Source organism: Mustelus asterias, chromosome 15 (assembly GCF_964213995.1).
Source record: "Mustelus asterias chromosome 15, sMusAst1.hap1.1, whole genome shotgun sequence".
Lineage (NCBI taxonomy): Eukaryota > Metazoa > Chordata > Chondrichthyes > Carcharhiniformes > Triakidae > Mustelus > Mustelus asterias.
The window spans coordinates 74,287,586-74,302,830 of NC_135815.1; the positions used below are offsets into that span (position 1 = coordinate 74,287,586).

The 15,245-nt window shown below is 45.0% G+C and overlaps 1 protein-coding gene across 3 annotated transcripts in view; it reads right to left on the reverse strand.

The window, feature by feature from the left end:
* prkn (parkin RBR E3 ubiquitin protein ligase) overlaps window positions 1–15,245 on the reverse strand; it is a 1,119,547-nt gene that overhangs the window by 180,238 nt on the left and 924,064 nt on the right. The window lies entirely within an intron of this gene.

The following is a 15,245-nucleotide window of genomic DNA, read 5'->3' on the forward strand; positions in this document are numbered from 1 at the left end:
GAGGAAACCCACGCAGACATGGGGAGAACGTGCAGACTCCACACAGTGACTCAAGCTGGGAATTGAACCTGGGCCCCTGGCTCTATGAGGCAGCAGTGCTAACCACTGTGCCACCATGCCGCCCCAAAGGATCAAATTTTCCCAGAAATCGGCAAAGGCTGATGGCTGGTGGGAAACGCGGCGTTGAGCCCACTGACAGCAATGGCAGCTTTTCCCACCACATAATGCAGCAATTAGTGCCAACATTTTCAGCCACGGGTTTCATGCCTTATTGTGGGTGGGGCGGCCTCTGATTCACCTGCCCCATCATCACCTCAGCGCTGCAATCATCAGGGTGCCAAATTTAAAGGCCGCACTTCACAGGTCGCCAAGAAGTGATGGCTGCCAGGAAACTTGCCCTGAAATTCTCAGACGCCTCCCTGGAGACATTCCTTGATACTATTGAGACCAGCATGACATAATTGAGGTCATGTGGACTCAAAGCATCAGCTCTTTTCTCCCCTTACAGATGCTGCCAGACCTGCTGAGATTTCCAGCATTTTCTCTTTTGGTGCCATAATCTACTCGTGGTCAGGACAGAAGCCTGGGGCAGTAGGGTCTCAAACCCAGCAGTGGCAGCAGTTGCGAATACTAACGCTCTGCAGAAGAGGACAGCATCCAGTGCCACAAGAGGATGAATGGTCAACTCTATTCCATCAGGGTAAGTCACTCTTATCACTCATAACTCATGCACTCACAGACCTATCACATATCCATAGGGATCTCACTTACTAATAGCTCAAGAGATACCACCACTTGCTCTCGCATACACATCTTCATCTCCCCTACAGGTTGTGCCCTCATTACCTTGTTGGTCCCACTCACAATCCACACATGACAGGCATCCTTATCATCCACCCTGGCATGCGTCCTGCCAACACTTTCTTCATCTGTTTTCATGTAGGAGAAGCTGGCTCACAAGAGGAAGGGATCCCAGATGGGTGGAGGGAATCCAGAACTCAAGATCCTCATGGACCTCAAGGACAAAGCCATCTAGCTGGCTGGGGAGTATGTTCACCACTCTTGTGCTGATGGTGAAGTTGGTGGTGATAAACCAAGTGAGGATCCAGTATAGCATTATCCATCAGACACCAATGCTGTGAGTCATGTCTCCTATCTATAAAGGCCCCTTCCATTCACCAAATACCTCTCTTTTCTTTCACAGGCACATCTGGGAAGCAGACCAGGGAATCTATCAGCCAGGTTCTCAACTCCAGCCCCAACAGCTGCACAGTGGAGGAATTCAAGGAACCCGATATAGAAGAACAGCCACAGTGCTCACCCACACCCTGCACCAGTGCAGACACACACACCCCGGTGGAGCCTAGTTCTAGAGTAACCTCGGGGTCACAATCTGATGAGCACGTCACACTCTCTGAGCCGCAACAGGTAGAGGCAAGGAAGGCTCAGGAAGTTGGCACTCCTTAGTTGCTGGAGCTCCAAAGGCAAACATGGGAAAATCAGGAAGGGATGTCACATTACGCTTCTGGGATTAAAAGGTTGCAAGGAGGAATCCGTCCATCTTATATCTGAGATGATTGTGTCGATACTGAAATGCCTCAGCCTCTTCCCGTTTGATGTCCTACTCATTGAAGGAAATGTGCCATTTCTCTATGTCCTCCTCAGGCTTTCCTCCCCCCCATTGCAGCGCTACCTTGTTCTGGATGCACTAAGCAGCCATGATGCGTGACAACCTCTGTGGACTGTATTGCAGGGCTCCCCCAGACTGGTCTGGGCATCAGAACTGCATCCTCCACGTTATTACGGCCTGCTCCACCAATGTGTGGATTGCAGCATAAACATCATTGTACCTGGTCTCAGCTGTACTTGTGCACGCTCCCTGGGAATTGAGCACATACCTGGAGAATGTTTTTGGTGTGGTCACAGACCAGCTGAAGTTTCAGTAAGTGGAAGCCCTTGTGGTTCATATAGTTCACTGCTTGATGCCCTGGAGATCTGAGTGCACGTGAGTACAGTCGATGGCACTCTGCACCTGTGGAAATCCAGAGATTTACACAAAGCCCATTGGTCTTGCATCCTTGCTTGCCTGATCCTGGTCAAAATGGACAAAGTTGTTTGCCCTCATGAAAATTGTATCCGTCACCTCCTGGATGCAGTTGTGTGCGGAAGTTTGCAAAATCCCACAGAGGTCACCTATGGAGCCCTGGAAGGAGACACTGGCGTAAAAATTGCGTACTGCTGTAACTTTCAGCGACTTGGGCAGTAGATGTCCTCAAAATTCCTGCGATGCCAAATCCTCCAGAAGATGGCAAATGTGATCAACCAGTTCCCTGGACATACGTAGTCTTTGGCAACACTGGTTCTCGGACATTCCAAGGTATATTAGGCACCGTCTGTAGATCCTGGGTCCAGCAAGGTGCTTACAAGCAATGGCTCTCTGGGGTTCATCCACTGCATGCAGAATAGGTTCTGCTATTGTTTTCTCTTCATGGTTAGCGATCCAGGTGTTAATGTCTGTTAACGTCTTCTTCTCTCTTGTTTATGAGTGAGAAGAGTGACAGCGAGATCACCATCTTGTGTATGTTCTCCTCACTGCAGTATCAGAGAGAGGGAGACTTGACAGTTGGCATTTGTCTTCTAAGAACCACTCTTTGCCCATTCACCATCTGAAGCTGCTTCTTAAAGCCCACTGACCCATGTCCTGTCACTCCATTGATGTGCCATTCTTTACATTCTCCTTTGGCAATGCCGCACACCACATGACCAAGTAGCCACAGCATCCTGAGCTCTCATCTCAGACATGGGCATTGTTGAAAGCTTCACTCCAGGGCCTTGTGCTCAACCTGGTCAATGTGGGGCACTAGACAATATGCACCTCAGCACACAGCCAAGGATTAGGAGAGCACTCTCCTCAGGCAGTATGCCATTGCCATTTCTCTACGTTGCTTGTTAGCTAATGATGCAGAAACACCATGGCAGTCAGCAATTTTGGAAGTCAGTGTACTGAAGGATAAATGCTGAGTCACAATCAGTGAAACTCACACACATAAGTGGTGCTTGCGGTGTAATTGCATGAATAGTTTGACTCCAGGCATGTCAATTGAGTTTTAGTTGAATGGTTTCAGCTGCAGTGGGGTACTGATCACTGACATGTCTTTCCATTAGCATTGCCCTTGTCAACATCCTGCCTCCAGAAGCTTTTCCCCTGCACTTCAGTGGAACTGTCAGTCCATAATGACTGCCCACCTATCCACCCCACTGCCCCTGGCTTCACTTCCCTCTGTAAGGCCCGTCAATGAAGCTCAGGCCCAGCAATCGAGGGCAACCTCAGGAACAGTACTCTTCACATTTGACAGTCTTCCCCCAGCCTCCCTGAGTCAAACCCCCCAGATATCCTGGAGTCTCCCTCTCGGTCTCCTCCCGACTAGGCTCCTGGTACCCTGGAGTCAACCCTGATTACCCTGGTCTACCAGCAGTTACCCAGTCTACCTAGTTGCCCTTGTGTAAAGCCTTGTAACTCCTGAGTTAAAAGCTGGTTGTCCCTGAGTCAAAGGCCGGTTACCCCCAGATCAGAGCTGGTCACCCTGAATCAGAGCCAGTACCCCAAAGTCAACCTGGCTGTCTCTAAGTCAGAATTGGTACCCTGAGGTCAAGCCTGGTTTTTCCAGAGTCAAAGGCTGCTCGTCCCTTCGTCAGAGCTGGTGCTCTCGAGTCAACCCCCTTAATACACGGAGCTGCCCCACAAGTGCTGCGCTCACCTCCAAGCTCCCCTTGGAAGGGTGTTCACCAGGTGCATGCCTTTTGAAGCTGCTTGTCATTCACGCCATTCTGACAGCATGCCGCTGTGGATGGATCTTTTGATGGGATGGTATGACTCTGGTGTACAGACCCGATCCTAAGCTGCAAATGTGTTACAATGATGTTCCCAACATTGGACGACAGGAAATGTGGCCTGCCACTGATGGGGGGCAGGACGATCACAGCAAGCTTTTATGCTGACGTAAAATGAAAATTTTGATTTCTTGCGATAGTTCCCACTCTCAGCCCGAACCCACCCGATGCTAACAGGAACAGAAACAGAAGAAGGCTGCCAAAAGTTTGGAACTATCTTCTACATACAGCAGTTGATGCCAGATCATTAATTTTAAAATTGAGATTGATAATTTTTTGTTAACCAAAGTTGTCAAGCAATATGGAGAAAAGATAATTCCCTGGATTTAGGCCTCAGATCAGCCATGATCTCGCTGAATAGTGGAACATGCTCAAGCGACTAAATTGCCTACATTTATTCCAATTAAACATTTCTGCAGTTGAAAAAAATCTGAGTCTGTTTCATAACTCACCTGCAATATGAACTTACTTTCATTCGCTTTTAGTAAATCCTGTCAAACCGAGGCCTGTAAATAATCACCTGATGCTCACTAAAGTTCCATTAATGAACCTTGAATGACAACGGCTGGGAAGTTCTAAATCCATTGTGCTATCAAGACTTAAAAGGTCATTTCCTCGTCATTAAATTCAATTACCTCTTGAAATGTAGGTTTTGAAGAGCAGTTCTGTTCATAAATAATATCAAGTTTTCATATTAAGGCTCAAGAAAAGGCTATCAATGTAGGGAAATGCATCCAAGTGTGGCCTGAGCCACGCATGTAGTGGGGAGGAATAGGAAAGCAATGATTTGCATGCACCAGTTGTCAGCAGCTTCTGTTAGGGATCAATAACATTTTGTTTAAAGTAGATAAAGTTTGAGATTCAAGACACCTGCTTTTGGAATAAGATTCCACAGGTTTTGAACAAACAAAAACAAACTTTGGTATACAACTTCAGAAAGATAAAATCATTTAAAATATGTATCTTATTCAGTGTAAGTCTGAGGTGAATTAACAAACTGTTGTCAAACACACCACTCTACAGAGCAAATGACAGATAAAACAAAAGAAATTCCATGGATTTCTCAACAAATCACACAGATGTTATTCCCACTGAGTCAACCAATCTCACTGAAACTTTGGGCGGAATTCTCCCATTTTGAGACTAAGTGCTGTGGTGGGTGCAGGAACGTGGAGCGTTTCTTACTGCAGAGACTGGCAGGAAGACATGCCAAATCTTCTGGCCCTGATCTCATTCATTGTGCACTTGGGTGTTTTACGCCATGTTCAGTGGCCTGGATAGCCATTAATGAGATGCAAATGAGGTTCACGCCAGCCTCTGGTGGGTTTTCTGACCCATGACAGGCACTGGCGGAATTGGCTGAAACCAAATTCTAGGCCTCCCAGCATATTCTTTCCCAAGCTCTGCCACTGAACCCCCCCAGTGTGTCAATTTACACACAGAAAAATCCCACAAATAACAATGTGACAATGAACTTGATAATCTCTTTTCATTATGTTGCATGGCAGATAAATATTAGCTGGAATACTGGAGAAAGAGGCTGGGGATGACACTGTTGAGGGAGACAATGGCTGGATTGGAAGAAAAAAAATCTGTAAAAGACAGAAGGAATCTGATGCCAAAAGTTGCAGATAACAGGGGAAGCACTTCTGTCAAGGTTCCCTAACCTTCTGTCATAACCTCGATGTGTAACTGATGCAAAGTCACAACGCGGGGCTGGAAGAATCCCTTGGAAATTATAGATACAGAATTCAAGTTCTGAGCCATTGAAAACCTCTACTAAGGCTATTAAGTATAGAACATTTGTGATAAAAGGTTAGTAAGTGGTCAAGTTAAGGGGAGTCACCTTCTTGAAACTGGACTGGAAACTAGAAGAGATAATAGCTGAGGGAGTCTCTAAGCTTTGATAGATGGATGTGTAAAAATGAGCAAGATAAACAGACTGGTGAGAGCCGACATGGTGCTATATCTGACAACCTTTAGGGGGGGAGCGGGGGGTTGCTACTGCTCAGGGAGGTATGGACTAAATATTCATTGTCATACCAGTGGTAACCGAAATAAGGAGATAGAGGTCGTATTCTTGGGGATAGGGAATAGCAGTGTGACTGACAGGGAAATTGAGAATTAGTTGGCTAAATGGTGTGAGTTCATAGGGGTTGTTTTGATAAACAGAAGAGTTGGGACAGGGGTGATGTGCTTTATCTAAAAATGGCAGACATAGAGAATGTAAAAATAGCTTTCAAAGCCATTTAACCTCGGTTAAAGATGGGAGTGCAGCAGGATCCTGACTATGCACAAGAACAAACAGGATAATGGAAGTAATTAGAATAGGGCTAAGAATTCATTATTACCATTAGCATCATATTACCCAGACAGCAAATGCAGACAACCAGATAGGGAGGTTAAGGAGGTAGAGACCGAAAGTAGATGTGTATATATCAATATATACAAATCCCACAAGCACTTAAATATAAAGTGGTGAACCTGACATAGTTGTAGCAACTCATTTTTTCAATGTCATAGCCAGCAGAGCCACAACTAACACAGGAAAATTGATGTGAATATAATTTATAAGAGAGCAAGGCACCCAGGAAGGTTGGGGGAGCAGACAAAATGAAAACATTGCCCTATATATCAGGGAGACCTGAATGTTAAGGTAATTGAGTCAGCATTACAGGAAAATTGGATGGTGATAAATTTTGTTGTGAGGAGAGAAAATACAAGCTAAATGGTCTAATTTTAAAGGGTATGCCTGAACAGCAAAACAGCATGAAGGAATATTTCCAAAAATGGAAGCTCAAGTCATTCACTACAAAACATAAATCAGGTTTGCCATCTTGATAACAAGAACACGAAGGGTACTCTGAAAGTGACTTTCTGCAATTCACGTGCAGACTTGGAACACACATAGCAAATGTGGATGCACTTAGTCACCTTACTTTACCAGTGAGTGTACCACCTTCCCCAGTACCGCATGAAATTGTTATGCCGTTACACTTCTTGGACAAGTTGCCAGTTTCAGCACAGTAAATCAAATATTGGACCAGCAGGAATCTGCTGTTGTCCAAAATGAGGCACATGATACAAATAGCTTAGGCCAACGAGGCAGTTTCTGAAGAGATGAAGCCACATGATCCACAAAAGGATGAATTAAGTTGCAAAGTTGGCATCATACTTTGGGGAGCAAGGGTAGTCATCCCTGTACCAGGAAGGGAGTTGCTTTTGGCTGAATTTCATAGTGTCAGTCTGGGTATATCAAAGATGAAGTTGCTCGCCAAGAGTTATGTTTGGTGGCCTGGCATCGATGCTGAAATTGAGAGTCCAGTGAAGCACTGTGAACAGTTGCAACAAAGGTTGCCGACTACAGCCCCACGGCACTGTGGGAATGGTTGGACGGCCATAGGTACAGACGGGTGCAGAGATCAGGAAATCAGGGGGTGCTGTCCTTCATTTTGCACCAATTAATGTTGGTGGATGAAAAATCGTAGGCAGCATCTGCATTATTTCCTGATACATGCATTTGGCAGACAAGACTCCAAAATTGAAAATTACCCCAAGTATGTCACAGGCCCAAAACAGGAAGTTCAATTCTGGATTTTTTTTTGTAAATAAAGCACTTACTATTTAGTGAATAAATATATCTGCAACATGAGGAGACCATGGCAACATCAATTTGAATTTGAACTGAGAAACAATACAGCATTTAACCCAACCTCAGAGCACAACTTCAGGCAGGGAAATTTCCCGGGTATGAGTCTCATGTTTAGTAACATGGAATGGGGGCCACAACGAATGAATAAACCTGCCAAGGATAAACAGGCATCCTTCAGATAGTTGAGCTTTTTATGCAAATTTTTATCAAACTGCAGCAAAAGCCAAGTAAACAACAATGTTCAAAAATAAATTTACAGGAAAATGAAAAACAATATTCATCAAAAATTGTTGAATTTTGTAAAGTTGACCCAGCCTTCCCCCTCCCTCAGGCAGAATATCAGCTGCGGCAGACTGAGGCTTTTAAGTGCCCCTTAATTGGCCACTTAAGGGCCTAAATTGGTCTCTGTGCGAGGAGCCTGTCATCGACTTTCCCTGTCCTGACTTCATCGAGGGGAGTCAGAAAGGTGACAGGTTCTCCGTCTTCTGCTTTCCTGCCTGATTAAACAGTCCCCTTCACCTCACAGCCTGCCCCTGGGGATGGGGGGCAGTGCGGGAAGGGGGGAGAGACATTAAATTCTGCCCATCAATTTAAAATCCCACCACAACCCTGGGGAATTTAAATTTATTGAATTAATGAGTCTGAAATAAAAAGCTAGTCTAGGTAATGATTATGAAACTACTGGTTTGTCATAAAATTTTATCAGGTTCCCTAGTGTCCTTTAGGGAAAGAAATCTGCTGTCCTTACCTGGTCTGGGCTACATGTGGTTGACTCTTAACTGTCATATGAAATGGCCTGGCAGCCATTCAGTTGTTTCAAGTATCTACAGAAAGTCAAATAAGAATAAAGCCAAACAGACCACCTGGCATCAATTGAGGTACCGGATATACTAAAGTAGTCCTTGCCAACATCTGGGGACTTGTGCCAAAATTAAGAAAGCAGTTGCACTGACTAGTCAAACGACATACGGGCAGAATCATCCTCACCAAATCATACCTTAAAGCCAATGTTTCAGATTCCTCTATTATCATCCCTGGCTATGTTCTGACTCACCAGCAGGTCAGATTGTTCACCCCAGTCCAACGCCGGCATCTCCACGTTATCTTCTGTCTCACCAGCAGGTCAGATCCAGCAGAGGTGTGGTACCGTGGTATACAGTCAGGGGTGAGTGGCCCTGGGAGACTTCAATGTTGACTCTAGACCCCATAAAGTCTCAAGGCATCAGGTCAAACAGGGACAAGGAAACTTCCTACTAATTACAACCTCAGTCAACTGATCAACTGATGATTAGTATTCTTCTATGTTAAACGTCAATGTCAACAAAATGAAGGAGATTGTCATCGACTTCAGGAAGCATAAAGGAGAACATGTCCCTGTCTACATCAACGGGGACGAAGTAGAAAGGGTCGAGAGCTTCAAGTTTTTAGGTGTCCAGATCACCAACAACATGTCCTGGTCCACCCCATGCCCACACTATAGTTAAGAAAGCCCATCAGCGCCTCTACTTTCTCAGAAGACTAGGGAAATTTGGCATGTCAGCTATGACTCTCACCAACTTTTACAGATGCACCATAGAAAGCATTCTTTCTGGTTGTATCACAGCTTGGTATGGCTCCTGCTCTGCCCAAGACCGCAAGGAATTACAAAATGTTGTGAATGTAGCCCAATCCATCACGCAAACCAGCCTCCCATCCATTGACTCCGACTACACTTCCCGCTGCCTCGGCAAAGCAGCCAGCATAATCAAGGACCCCATGCACTCCGGACATTCTCTCTTCCAGCTTCTTCCTTTGGGAAAAAGATACAAAAGTCTGAGATCACGTACCAACTGACTCAAGAACAGCTTCTTCCCTGCTGCTGTCAGACTTTTGAATGGACCTACCTTGCATTAAGTTGATCTTTCTCTACCCCTAGCTATGACTGTAATAGTACATTCTGCACTCTCTCGTTTCCTTCTCTATGAACGGTATGTTTTGTCTGTATAGCGCGCAAGAAACAATACTTTTCACTGTATGTTAATACATGTGACAATAATAAATCAAATCAAATAAAAATCATCAATTGGAAGGAACACTGAGGATAGCAATGACACAGAATGTACACTGGGTGCGGTACTTCAATGTCTATCACCAAGCGTGGCTCGATAGCACCACTAATAGCCAAGCTGGCCCAATCCTGAAGGTTTATCTGCCAGATTGGAAATGAGGCAGGTAGTGAGAGAACCAACAAGAGGGAAAAGTCTACTTGACCTTGTTCTCATCAATCTACCTGTCACAGTACTATTTTGTCTATGGCAACATTTGCAGGAGTGATCATTGTGCAGTCCTTGTCGAGACAAAGTTTTTTCTTCACACTGAGGACACCTTCTATTGTGTTGCGTGACATTACCATCATGCTAATTGGATAAATTCAGACAAATCTAACATCTCAGAACTGGGCATCCATAAGCTGCTGCAGACCATCGCTGGTGTGTTCTTATAATGAGCCTACTTGCTGTTTAAGACACAAGGCACTGAACAGTCATAAGGGATTGAATAAACACATTGTGGGCTCAATTATTGAGACCAGGCACAGGAAAACATGTGTAAGGCTTGAAGACATCAGATCTGCTCAAAACAAAAGTGAAAGTAAGACTGGGTCACATGACACACTTCCCTTCTAGAGATGTTATGCTGATATCCCTTAAAGGCATATTACAACAATCAGTAGCAGCAGAATTGTATTCAACCACAATCTATAATCTCATGGTCCAGAATATCCCTCAACTTATCATTACCATCATGCCACAGGACCAACCTGGGTTCAGTGAAGGGTTTAGGAAAGCAGACAGATCAAAGTGATCCTACAACCTACAGATCAAAGTTCTTTACTGCTACCACTTCCAGTTGTGAATAGCAGTGAACATTTAAACAACTAAATGTTCATGTTAAATTAATATTTCACATCTGTCTTCACCCATGAGAATGAGGAAGTAGTTCTGGAACTCGCGGAGAGAGACTGTGAGGCTCTAGAGAAAATTATCATAGGGAGTGATAAGTATTGGCGGTATTAAGAACAAAGAACAATACAGCACAGGAACAGGCCCTTCGGCCCTCCAAGCCTGTGCCGCTCATGTGCCCAACTAGACCATTCGTTTGTATCCCTCTATTCCCAGTCTGTTCATGTGGCTATCTAGATAAGTCTTAAACGATCCCAGCGTGTCCGCCTCAATCACCTTGCTTGGCGGTACATTCCAGGCCCCCACCACCCTCTGTGCAAAATACGTCCCCTTGACATCTGTGTTGAACCTTGCCCCCCTCACCTTGAACCCGTGACTCCTTGTGTTCGTCACCTCCGACCTGGGAAAAAGCTTCCCACTGTTCACTCTATCAATGCCCTTCATAATTTTATACACCTTTATTAGGTCGCCCCTCATCCTCCGTCTTTCCAGGGAGAACAACCCCAGTTTACCCAATCTCTCCTCATATCTAAGACACTCCATTCCAGGCAACATCCTGGTAAACCTTTTCTGTACTCTCTCCAAAGCCTCCACGTCCTTCTGGTAGTGTGGCGACCAGAACTGGACACAGTATTCCAAATGTGGCCTAACCAGCATTCTATACAGCTGCAACATCATGTGCCAACTTTTATATTCTATGCCCCATCCAATAAAGGCAAGCATGCCATATGCCTTCTGTACGACCCTCTCCACCTGTGCTGCCACCTTTAAGGATCTGTGGACTTGTACACCCAGGTCCCTCTGTGTGTTTATACTCCTGATGGTTCTGCCATTTATTGTATAGCTCCCCTTTACATTAGATCTACCGAAATGCATCACTTCGCATTTATCTGGATTAAATTCCATCTGCCATTTCTCCGCTCAATGTTCCAGCCTATCTATATCCTGTTGTATTCTCTGACAATGTTCATCACTATCCGCAACTCCAGCAATCTTTGTGTCGTCCGCAAACTTACTGATCACACCAGCTACATCTTCCTCCAAATCATTTATATATATGTCATAACATTCAAGGATATGGGACAAGTGCTGGCAAGTGGGATCAGGTGGGCAGTTCAGGGCCTTTCATGCATTGGTGCAGACTCGATGGGCCAAAGGGCCTCTTCTGCACTGCAGTATTCTGTGATTCTGTGAACTAACAGAACGAGGAGGCTCCACAAATATCCCTATTTGATTCGCTCCACATGATATCAAGAAAGGGCGACACGTTAGCACAGTGGTTAGCACTGCTGCTTCACAGCTCCAGGGACCTGGGTTCGATTCCCGGCTTGGGTCACTGTCTGTGTGGAGTTTGCACATTCTCCTCGTGTCTGCGTGGGTTTCCTCCGGGTGCTCTGGTTTCCTCCCACAGTCCAAAGATGTGCGGGTTAGGTTGATTGGCCATGCTAAAATTGCCCCTTAGTGTCCTGAGATGCGTAGGTTAGAGGGGTTAGCGGGTAAAATATGTAGGGATATGGGGGTAGGGCCTGGGTGGGATTGTGGTCGGTGCAGACTCGATGGGCCAAATGGCCTCTTTCTGCACTGTAGGGTTTCTATGATTCTATGAATCACAAATGGTTGAGCACATTGGATACAATAAAGTCTATGGGCCCCAACAACATCCTGGCAGTAATGCTGAAGACTTGAGCTCCAGAACAAAGTACACCCTGACCAAAATGTTCCAATGCAGCTACAACACAACAATGTGGAAAATTCCCAGGTCTGTGCCCTGTCCAGAAAAAAACAGGACATATACAATCTAGCCAATTATTTCCCCATTAGATCACTTTCAATCATCAGCAAAGTGATGGAAGGTGTTGTCGAGGATCAGCTGTTCCTTCACTGTTGCAGGTCTAACTCCTGGACCACATGGACTACAGCAATTAAAGAAAGTGGTTCACAACCACCTTCTCAAGAATAATTAAGGATGGCCAATGGATGTTGGCCTTATTGGTGGTGCCACATCCTATAAATGAATTAGAAATGGTCACATATGTAAAGTTGTGTGACTTTGTTGATGGCATGTGGCTTATGTATACATTGAAGAGCACTAGCGCAAGTATTGAACCTTGCAGCAGTCTGCTGTTAAGGAACTGGATTGAACTGATTTTGCCAAATGGACATCTGAGCTGCACCATGGGAAGTACTGCAACACCTGGATTTTCTGATGGTGCTTCATATACTGAAGATGTTAGAATTCAGACACTGTTGGGGACACTATAGTAGGAATTGGGAAATCAGGAGTAATTTGACTCTAGCAGGCATCAGTACCAATAATGAGACACGTTCAATTTGAGCGCATTGGGGGATCCGAAAGTTTTTTGGGCCACAAGTTTTATCTGGATACCTTTGGATCACATATAAGTTTCTAATCTAAATTGCATGTACCAGAATCTAAAATTTGCATGCCAATGGTCTTCAAGTAGATATAAATGTCTGCACCCCGTATATGAGTTCATGTTATTGTACCATGGCTAGAATGCAAGCAGAACCTTCAAGCAAAAGTCTGGGTACCTTTGTAAACTGCCCTGCAATGAGGTTAATGGAGAAAGAACAGAGGGTTTGGATAGCAAACAGGAGGGTGCTCGTTGGACTCTGGAGCTTCATGTTTTGTCCAAATGGCATGAAGCAGTTGCATGATCGGGGGAGGGGTCCTGCTTTGGTCCTATTCCTATTTCAATAAATAGAACTTATAAAAAAGTTCTTATTATATTATTAAACATTTGGATGAAGTGCACAATGTTTTCCTCACTCTCACAAACTCAGTAATACTTTTCATCACAGCAGTGGACAAATGACCCTATTCCTATGATTTCATCAGTAGCAAGCTCCTAATTTACAACAGAACTCCTTCAGCAGTTTCCAAGTGGTTCTCAGGCACTGACCTACAGGAAGTAGGACTTACGTGCGCATAAAAAGTACAGGTGAAAAATGCTGAATGAAACTCTGGTATTCCATATATCTGGGCTATGGAGAAGCAGATCATAAATGGCCTCTGGTCTATTATGGGTATCACTCCTGTATTTTGTTACTTAAAAAACATCCATCTATTTTCAAACCATTATGCATGATACAGATACTCATCTTACAAGGCAAACACCACTGGTTCAGATTTATCCTTTCCTTCATTAACTCTCCCATATTGCTCTCTCCTATGCATAGTGTTAGAGTTTGGCGCATTACTAGAGATTTGGCCAGGTGTCATTTAATCATATTATAAAATGCGTGATACTTATTGTGCTTTGTGCCTCGGAAATATGCAGAGATGGCATTCACCTGGTTCTATGTGCAAAAAAGGTGCTTTGTTTCAATGTTTTCAAAATGTCTGGTGCTTCAAGCTTACTGCTTGGTTTCTGTTCCCTGTAATCACATCCATAGACTTGATTCACAGCTCACAGTACATTGAGCAGCCAACCGACACACACAATCGAACACCAAACATTTGGACATAACAATACTCAGTCACATTACAGTTAATCATTTTCCCACTTTGGTATGTTATCCAATTTATTTTACTTGAGTGTTTTAATATCATTGTATTTCTCACCCCTTCCTCCCCTCTCCCTCCACAGACTGTGTAGCTCTCCCTCTCACTCTCCAGTATGAGTTTCTCTCTCTCTCTCCGTAAGCTAAACACACTGGTGCAGATTTCTCCTTTCCTTATGCATGGAGTTTTCATTGGCCCCAATACTACCATCCTCATAACTGGTAATGAACCAGAAAGACGTTTCCCCTTTGGGTCAGGACCTTGATGTCAGGGTCAAATACAGGTCACAAGCCCACACTGTAATGATCACCTGGCAGTGATTTTCCCCAAATTGGCCAATTGGTGGCCAGAGGACAGGTTTGCCATTGATTAAAGATGGCTGGCGCACAGTCAAAGCTGCTTATAAGAGGCTCTCCAGCACTGAAAAGCAGTAGCCTGCAGTTCAAATCGAGACAGCACCTCCATTTTGAGGTTCCCATTCTCCCCCATTTAACCTTTAAATTTAAAAATACCCCCGGTACCCAGTGCACCCGGAGAGCCGCTCCTCAGAGCGGCCTGCAGCTGCAGTTGAAAGGAGGCAGAAGTGGAGAGCCTCAGAAGTTGTCTGGAGCACAAGCCCCTAATCTGTCACCAGGAGGCTGCTTCCAGGCAGCTGGCCTGTTCCCAGATGCCTTGGCAGGGGTGGAGCAACTTACAGACTGACTGGACAATTCCACTTGTGGGCAGGTGAGGTAGCCCTGCTGATTCCAATCTTGCCTTCTACAAAAGGGCACAATGGTGGCAGGGACCAGCCAGCACGTCGGCTGTCGGTATGAATTTCCATGCCCACCCTTCTCCACACTCACCCCTGTTGGGGCCTAAAAGTCCTGCCCGGTGTTTTTGAATTGCTGGGAGACCAGCAGGGCGCAGGCAAATGATTTGGTCACAAGCCACAGCAACCAGGGTGTTGTGCGTGTGCAAAGCGCGCAAAGACAGTTCCTCCCAGGTCTCCAGTAACAGCATTCAGGAAACCAACTGCCCATTCCTACAGACTCCCACCCCGAGTGGGACAGTTGAGAAGCCCGAGTGGTGTTGCAACTTTGAATTGAAGAACAATGTTAACAGAAGCAGTTCAGTCCAATTAACATCTTGAAACAATTCACAATGGTGACTGGCTTCCCAATAATAAAATAGGATAGCATGTACTAAATGGAATTGCTGTGTTTCAATTCATTAAAAAGAAGGCAGCTTCCAATTT